The sequence below is a fragment of the Sarcophilus harrisii genome, chromosome 4 (assembly GCF_902635505.1).
Source record: "Sarcophilus harrisii chromosome 4, mSarHar1.11, whole genome shotgun sequence".
NCBI lineage: Eukaryota > Metazoa > Chordata > Mammalia > Dasyuromorphia > Dasyuridae > Sarcophilus > Sarcophilus harrisii.
The window spans coordinates 335,978,936-335,988,141 of NC_045429.1; positions in this window are offsets into that span (position 1 = coordinate 335,978,936).

Below are 9,206 nucleotides of genomic sequence, written 5' to 3' on the forward strand. Positions count from 1 at the left end.
GGGACCATAAGTGATGCTGCCCCTTATGGCTTCCTTGACTAAAAGTACCCCTCTGTCCTTCAATTGTGACTCAGAAGTTTGCTAAAAGCAATAGAGTTGCCAAATAGTTGCCCTTCAGGGATCCTACTTCTTATGACCGAAAGTGCTGGTCCAGAATCTAGTGCTAGCTGGAAGGGTATTCTATAATCTTTTTTGTCCAAATACTGGGTTCCTTTTCTATTTTCAGCTTGGGAACTCTCAAAGCTTCTTTTGCTTCTGTCTCTACCACCTAGTATCCCCACTGATGTTTCATCCACATAGACTTTGTGCCAACTTCTCTCCCATGTCATAGAACTCTCTTTCCAATTTCCTGTTGTTGTCTTGGACTAGAAGGTCACTCTCTGATCATTAGCTCTGACATTCCAGAATTCAATTTGAAACATTATTTTAAAGATGGATATGGAGACAGGAAGACTTCAAATCTGACATCAGATGCTAACTATGTGATGCTAAACAAGTCACTAAATCTCTGTGTGCCTTAATCTGCTGGAGAAGGATATAGTAAGCCTTTGTCATCTTTGTCAAGAGAACCCTATGGACAATATGGGCTATGACTGAATGATTGAACAACAATGTATAAATTAAATGGGAAGGTGGAAGGGAATATATCATGCCGATTATGTATCAGATATCATGCTAATATTATCCCATATAATCCTCACAATAGCCTTGTGAGATAGGTGCTATTATTATCCCCATTTTATAGTTGAGGAAACTGTAGACAGAGTTTGAGTGACTTGCCTAGGGTCACATAATTGGCATATATAAGGCTGGATTTGAACTCTGGTATTCCTGACTCCAGTCCTGAAATTCTACCCAGTTTATCACCAATTGTTTATGGTCTTGCCCTATCCTCCCTACCCCTTGTTCCCCTTTATCCCCCCAAAAAGATGGTGGTGAGGAGGTATTAATAAATGGCTATTAATTGAATGAGTTGATTGATGAGTGATTGATGAATCACTCAACACATATTCTTTTTATTAAAGTAATAAAAATCTTATTTCATTATTTGTGACAGGTATAGCTAAATGCTGGGAACACAATGAAAGGTAAAAAGTCTGTTTTCAAGGAGTTCACATTTTAGTAGGGAAGACAATATGGAATAACTTGATTCATTCAAGAAATACATAGAATAAGCGGGATATAATCTAGGAGGGGAAAGAAATGGAGGTCTCTGATAGAAAGAAAGATGACACCTGGAAAGACATCCTGAAGAATATTGGATTTGTCTTAAAGAAGGCTAGGGCTTTTGGGTAGCATAAGTGAGAAGGAATAATGTTCTAGGCAAAAGGCACTGCCAAGGCAAAAACAATTGAGAGGGGGAAGAGAGGGATTTTGAACAGAGCATTTAATTTCCCTAGAAGTCCATTTTCCCCCTGAAAAATGGAGAGGTATAGAACTATAGAGACATTCTAAATTCCATTTTATCTTTAGATCTAACATCGAATCAACTGATTTATTAAAGGGAAAAGGGAATAATTGAACAAAAGAGTTATTTGCCCCAAATAACTGACCTCAAACTTCCTATCCAGATAGTGTTGGGAGTTTGAAATAGAATCCAAACAAGTACTTCTCCTTAAATAAAAATTCCATACCAATAGCATCCTGGCATAATGAAACCATGATGATAACAATACATATCACTTGTCACTTGTCCTCTCTGAAGCTCAAAATCACAAATATCTCAATCTTCCCTGAGGAGTGGGTGAATTTATGGCCATACATCTCCTTGAGAATAATAATCTGTGACAAGTCAACCTTACAGGATATTTGTGATTTCTATACAGGCATGTATGGAAGATTGAGAGATTTAGGCAGATGGGCATATCTTTGTCCTCTGAATAGAATTTGTAGGGAATTATATCTCAGTTCTAAGTCATTGTCACCTTAAAATCAATTTATATTTGATAATATAATTTTATTTTCCAATTAGGAATTAACTGAATTTCTTTTAATTCTCTAGAGATATAGAAGCAGAATTAAAATTATTTTTACTTTAAATTATCTTAACATAGAAAATAAATGAATCTTCTTTTGGGGGGGGGGCAGGACATTTGGCTTCTCTACCTAAAAATTCAGATCTTTCAGAGATCCATATTATTTTTCCTTTATGTTAACTCCTACTGATTCAGAATTCTATTTGCACTTTTCTTTCTTTATTATTATTATATTCTTTAATTTTCATGTTCTAAAAGAGGGACCGCAAGGTGGGTGCAGTAGATATTGTGTTGGGCTTGGAGTCAGGAAGATTCATTTTCCTAGTTCAAATCCAGTCTCAGAACCTTACTAACTGTGTGATCCTAGACAAGTCACTTAACCGTTTGCCTCAGTTTCTTTATTTGTCAAATGAGCTGCAGAAGGAAATGTCAAACCACTCTAGTATCTATGCCAATAAAACTCCAAATAGAGAGTTAGACATGATTAAAAACAATTGTTCTAAATCAATTGTGGAAAATATGCATACATGGTTATTTATATTCAATTGGTGTCCTCATCATGTCACGGGAACATGAAGAACCCCAATATTTTGGTGGCACTCCTTTTCTAAAAATTAGGAGAAAGTATGATAAATGTATAGGTAGGTTGGGTTGAAGTGCAATGTGCTTATTAAAGGGAAAGGTCACATTATAAAATCACAATTTCAGTAGAATATTGGAGTATGTACATATTCATATATGCAGCTATTTCCCTGAGAACTATCATCTTTACCCCTTAAACTGGAAAACTGAACTATCCCCTAGAAGTACTATGAGCTTTTATAGGACAGCTTTAACATTATCTCACCCACATTTAGGCCTCTCAAGAACTTCCATGCCACTTTTATGTGATGCCATCCCTATTTGTGCCACTCCTTTCTATTTTTCTTTTTATGTGTTGCTTAAAGTCTCTTAAATTCTTTTTATTCCAGTTAAATGGTAGAGTAGAGAACCAAGTCTGGAGTCAGGAATACCTAAGTTCAAATTTGGCTGCCCACACTTACTAGCTGTATTATGCTGGGCAAGTCACTTTGCCTGTTTGTCTCATTTTCTTCATCTGTAAAATGACCTGGAGCAGAAAATGTCAAGTGACTTCAATATCTTTGCCAAAAAGACTCCAAATGGGTAACAAAGAGCTAGAAATGATTGAATAACAAGAAGTTCCATTTTGTTCATCAATAATTTATTTAGTACTTTTAATTTGACAGAACACTATACATATATTATTTTATTTGGTCTTACCAAAAACTTTATGAGTTACATGTCATTATTATCCCCGTTTTATACATGAGGAAACTAAAGTGTTACTGAAACTAATTCCATTGCTCTTAGCCACTATTCTACCTTGTTACTTCAGTTGCTTTTAATGATTTTTCCAGATTTGAATACTGATTCAATCAATATTGATTCTCATAAACAGGTCTCTTCACTAATAATGATAGACATTTATTTTGTGTCACATCATTTTCCAAATTCTTTCCACATGTAACCTCATTTGAACCTCACAATCTCCTGTGGAGGTGGTGATAGATATTGGACTTGTCCATAGTTCTAAAGTTAGTGAGTCACAGACAAAATAATAACAAGGTCTCTGCTGACTCCAAGTCTAATGTTCTTTCAATTACACAGTGCTTCTTGACAATGAAGAAACTGTGGGAGGGGTTGGGTTGGGAAAGACCCAGAACCAGGGAGGATGGGTGTCACAGCACACTGCTGTTCTCATCCATATTCAGTCTCTCCCCTTGAAATACAATGTCTGCACTATTTTTTTGATCATGCTTTTAAATGGTATAATAATTCTTAAATTATCTCTCCTTGATTTATTTTTCAGGTCAGTTATTTTTCCAAAGGGGTATTTCCCATTTCTCCTATTTTTCATTCTTTTGATTTACTTTATTATTTTGATGTTTCATAAAGTCATTAGCTTCCACTTGTCCAATTCTTTTTCTTTCTTTTTTTTTTTTTCTGAGGCAGTTGGGTGATTTGCCCAGGGTCACACAGCTAGGAAGTGTTAAGCATCTGAAGTCAGATTTGAACTCAGATCCTCCTGACTTTAGGGTTAGTGCTCTATCCACTGTACCACCTAGTTGCCTCCCCCAAATTCTATATATATATATATATTAAAACAGATAACTTTTTATTTTCAAAATATATGGAAAGATAGTTTTCAACATCTGCTCTTTCAAAATCCTGTATTCCAAGTTTTTTTCCCTCCTTTCACTTCACTTCCTTCCCTGGACTGCAAGCAATCCAAAATATGTTAAACATGTGAAATTCTCCTATACATATTTCCATATTTATCATGATACACAAGAAAAATTAGATCAAAAAGGAAAAAAATTAGAAAGAAAGAAAAAAAGCAAGTAAGCAACAACAAAATAGTACTATGTTGTGATCCATGTTCAGTCCCCATTGTCTGCTTTCTGGATAGAGATGGCTTTTTCTATCACAAGTCTATTGGAGTTGGCCTGAGTCACCTCATTGTTGAAAAGAGCTAGAGCATCATAGTTGATCATCACATAATCTTGTTGCCGTGAACAATGTTCTCTTGGTTTTATTCACTTCCTTTAGCATCAGTTATGTAAGTTTCTCCAAGCATTTCTGAAATCATCCTGTTGATCATTTCTTATAGGACAATAATATTCCATAACATACATATGCCATAACTTATTCAGCTATTCCCTAGATAATAGATATTCATTCAGTTTTCATTCCTTGCCAGTACAAAAAGGTCAGTCACAAACATTTTTGTATATGTGTATACTCTTCCCCCTTTTTATAATCTCATTGGGATACAGACTCAGTAGAGATACTGCTGGATGAAAGGGTATGCAACAGTTTGATAGTACTTTGAGTATAATTCCAAATTGCTCTCTAGAATGGTTGAAACAGTTCACAACTCCACCAACAATGTCCAGTTTCTAATTTCTAAAGCATTATTTTCTTCAGTGAGTAACTCCTTTTCCATTTGGCCAATTCTATTTATTTAAGGAGTTATTTCTTCAGTGAATTTTTATGTTTTTCTCTTTGGCCAGTTTTGCGTTTTTAAGAGTTCTTTTCTTCAGTTTTTTTTAAACCTCTTACCATTTGGTCTATTGTGTATTTAAAAGTATTATTGAAAATCTGAAGATCACTCTTTAGACCTGAATTGGCAGTGGCTAGTGAGATGCCTGGAGGAATAATTGCTACCTTGGTTTCCAGGGGTGATCTTGTGGGAAACCACATGTAACATTGTATCTGAGAGCTACTATTCAGTGCTTCCCTTAAGCACTCAACTAGTAGATGGTTATTTTTTAAATTTAAGTCTTATTTCCTTCAGTTACATGTAAAACAACATTTTTCTGGATTATATGTGTACATTCATTTTTTTACATTTTCCATATTAATTATATTGAGAGAGAAAAAAATCAGAACAAAAGGGAAAAACCACAAGAAAAAAGGCAAAAAATAATAAAAAAAAATATGAACATAGCATATGTTGATTTACATTCAGTCTCCATAGTTCTCTTTTTGGATGTGGATGGCCTTTTCCACCCAAAGTTTATTGGGATTGTTTTGGATCACTGAACTGCTGAGAAGAACCAAGTCTATCGTAGTTGATCATTGTACAATCTTGCTGTTGCTGTGTACTATGTTTTCCTGGTTCTGCTTGCTTCAGTCAGCATCTGTTCATGTAACTCTTTCCAGGCCTTTTAAAAATCAACCTGCTCATCAATTTTTATTTAAAAATAACATTCCATTATTTTCATATACCATAACTTATTGAGCCGTTCCTCGATTGATGTGCATCTACTCATTTTTCAGTTCTTAGTCACCACAAAAAGAGCTGCTACAACATTTTTGCATATGTTGGTCTTTTCCTCTCTGTTATTATTTCTTTGGAATATAGACCTAGTAGTGACACTGCTAGATCAAAAGGGTATGCACAGTTTTATAGCCCTTTGGGCCTACTTCCAAATTGCTCTCCAGAATGATTGGATCTTTTCACAACTCCATCAACAATACATTAGTGTCCCAGCTTTTCCACATTCCCTCCAACATTTATCATTATCTCTTCCTGTCATCTTAGCCAATATGACAAGTATGAGGCAGTACTTCAGAGTTGTTTTAGTTTGCATTTCTCTAATCAATAGCGATTTAGAGAATTTTATCATATGATTATAGATGGCCTTAATTTCTTCATCCAAAAATTACCTGTTCATATCCTTTGATCAAAATCCATTTATTGATAAATGACTTATATTCTTATAAATATGACTCAGTTCTTTACATATTTTAGAAATGAGGCATTTATCAGACACACTGTCTATAATTTTTTTTCTCCCAGCTTTCTTCTTCCCTTCTAATCTTGGCTGTATTGGTTTTGTTTGTACAAAATCTTTTAAATTTAATTTAATCAAAGTTATCCATCTTGCATTTCAAATGTTCTCAGGTTCATCGTTGGCCATAAATTCCTCCCTTCTCCCAAAATCTGATAGTAACTATTTCTCGTTCTCCTAATTTGTTTATATTATTGCCCTTTACACCTAAATCATGTATCTATTTTGACCTTAGTTTGATATGGGGTGTGAGATATGGGTCTATGCTGAGTTTCTGACATTATTTTCCAGTTTTCTCAGAAAATTTTGTCAAATGGTGAGTTCTTATTCTAGAAGTTGGAATCTTTGAATTTATCAAAGAGTAAACCTTACTATAGTCATTAATTATTGTGTTATGTATATATAACCTATTCCACCGATCACTCCTCTATTTCTTAACCAGTACTAGATAGTTTTGAAGTCTGCTTTATAACAGAGCTTTAGGTCTGGTACTGCTAGGCTACCACCTTTTGAATTTTTTCCCCATTACTTCCCTTGACATTCCTGATCTTTTTATTTTTTCATAAGAATTTTGTTATTATTTTTCCTAGCTCTATAAAATAATTTTTCGGCAGTTTGATTGGTATCCTACTGAACAAGTAGACTAATTTAGATAGAATTGCCATTTTTATTATATTAGCTAGGCCTACCTCTGAACAATTGATAATTTCCAATTGTTTGCATCTGACCATTTGGGTGAAAAGTGTTTTGTAATTGTGTTCATATAGTTCCTGGGTTGTCTTGTCAGGTAGACACTCAAATATTTTACTTTGTCTATAGTTATTTTAAATTGAATTTCTCTTTCTGCTGGGTTTTATTAGTAACATATGGAAATGCTCATGATTTGTGCGGTTTTATTTTATATCTTACAATTTTGCTAAAACTGTTAATTGTTTCAAATAGATTTTTGGTTTATTGTCTAAGTATTCATTGCCTATTCTAATTCCTTTAATTTCTTTTTCTTTCTTATTGCTAAAGCCAACATTTCCAGGCCAATATTTAATAATAGTGGTGATAATGAACCTGCTTGTTTCACTCTGATCTTCCTGGGAATGCATTTAGCTTTTCTCCATTGCCAGTAATACTTGCTGATGGTTTTAGATTAATGTTGCTTATCATTTTAAGGAAAACTCCATTCCTATGATTTTTAGTATTTTAATAGGAATGCTTTTTCTGCATCTACTGAGATTATCATGATTTCTGTTAGTTTTCCTACTGATATGGTCAATTATATTGACCCATTCCTGCATTCCTTGTATAAATCCCATTTGGTCATGGTGTATTATCCTACTTATAAGTTGTTGTAATAGATGATTCTTTAAAAAACAAAACAAAACACTTTTGCTCATATGACAGAGAACATAATTACCAAGCACTCCAAGTAGAGTTATAGTACAATAGTTGTGAGGCACGTGTGTAAGAAACACAAATGCCTGAGGTAACTTAGAACTTCAAAATTGTAGACCTTTCTTATTTTTTCTTTCTCTGGAGAATCCTCATGGATTCACTATGGAGCATGGCATTGGAGATGGGTGAATTGCTCTGTTGTTAAATGGGTTTGTTCTTCATAGGACTCCCAGGAGTATCTAATGAACAGGCTGAAATGCTGTTGAGCTGTTTCCTCTTCATGAACAATTGATGCCCCTATACCAGGGGCATGTCTGCTGCAATACTGTGTCATGCAGTTTGCTTGGCTGCTGAGCTTAGCTAATGCTAGCCTGGGCTGAAAAGGTTATTTGATCACTGAAATTTTACTGAATGGATGAATCTATTTGAATCCTGGCTTTGCTCTTTGACTGATACTTATCCTTCTCACCTCCTCTAGCCCTTGGCCTAGCTGGGTATTTATGTGATGCTTTTTGCTTGGATGTTATTTTTGTCCTAAGTGACTCCTCACATCTTTGGCCTTGAAGTTTGTCAGTTCACAGGTAAGAGGTATGCCCTCTCTTGTTAGAGAGTTTTTCTCCTTTGTTAGTTGGTTCATTTCAGTGAATTATCCCACCCTTACTTAAAGTGACAAGCAAGTTACAGTTCTCAGATTCTTGTTTGGACCTTGTGCAAGGAAGTAGCTGAGGACAAAGGTATTTTTTTTCCTTCCCTGAAAAATGACTGGGTTGGACTGGATTGTTTCTCTAAGAACTTACTTTGATTCGTATGATACTATAAACTTTCATGTTAAAGTTATTAATGTCTCATTTAAAAGAGAAAGATAACATGTACATAATTACATTGTTTGCATCAGTAAGAAAGTTTATTGAAATATATCAGTATATAGGAACAGAAAGTTTCTTTATGAGATTTTCACTGAAGAATAGTCTTTGGCAAAGTGAAAAGAAATAGAAAGGAAATCATGAGAAACCTTTTAGATCCCTTATATTTAAAGAGAGAGAACTTGTCTAAGACCATTAGGAATGATGGAGATTTTCTTTATCCAGTCTTGATATATTGTGGTCTTCAGAAAAGAGATTCTTCCATGTTCATATTAGCTAATAACAGTGCTTCTTGGTCTATGATTCCACTCTGGATGAAAGGACTCTATCATCAGAGGCTAATTCCCCAACAATGGTCTTGATCAACTGGTTTCTATTAGAATCTGTAAGTGAAAAATGACCAATACTTGTATTTCGACTATATAATGAAAAAACACTTCTTTAATGAAATTGAGGAGAATTTAAGAGCCTCCCCCCCAAAGCTCCACTTGAGCAAGGAAAATAAGAAGCAGTAACTGAAATCATTAATTTCATAATGATTTCATAATTTCATAATTAAGGGAATACATTCCTCTAATCACAGAAATTGCAGTTTGGTCCTTGAAAGGCATATTTACTAAGCA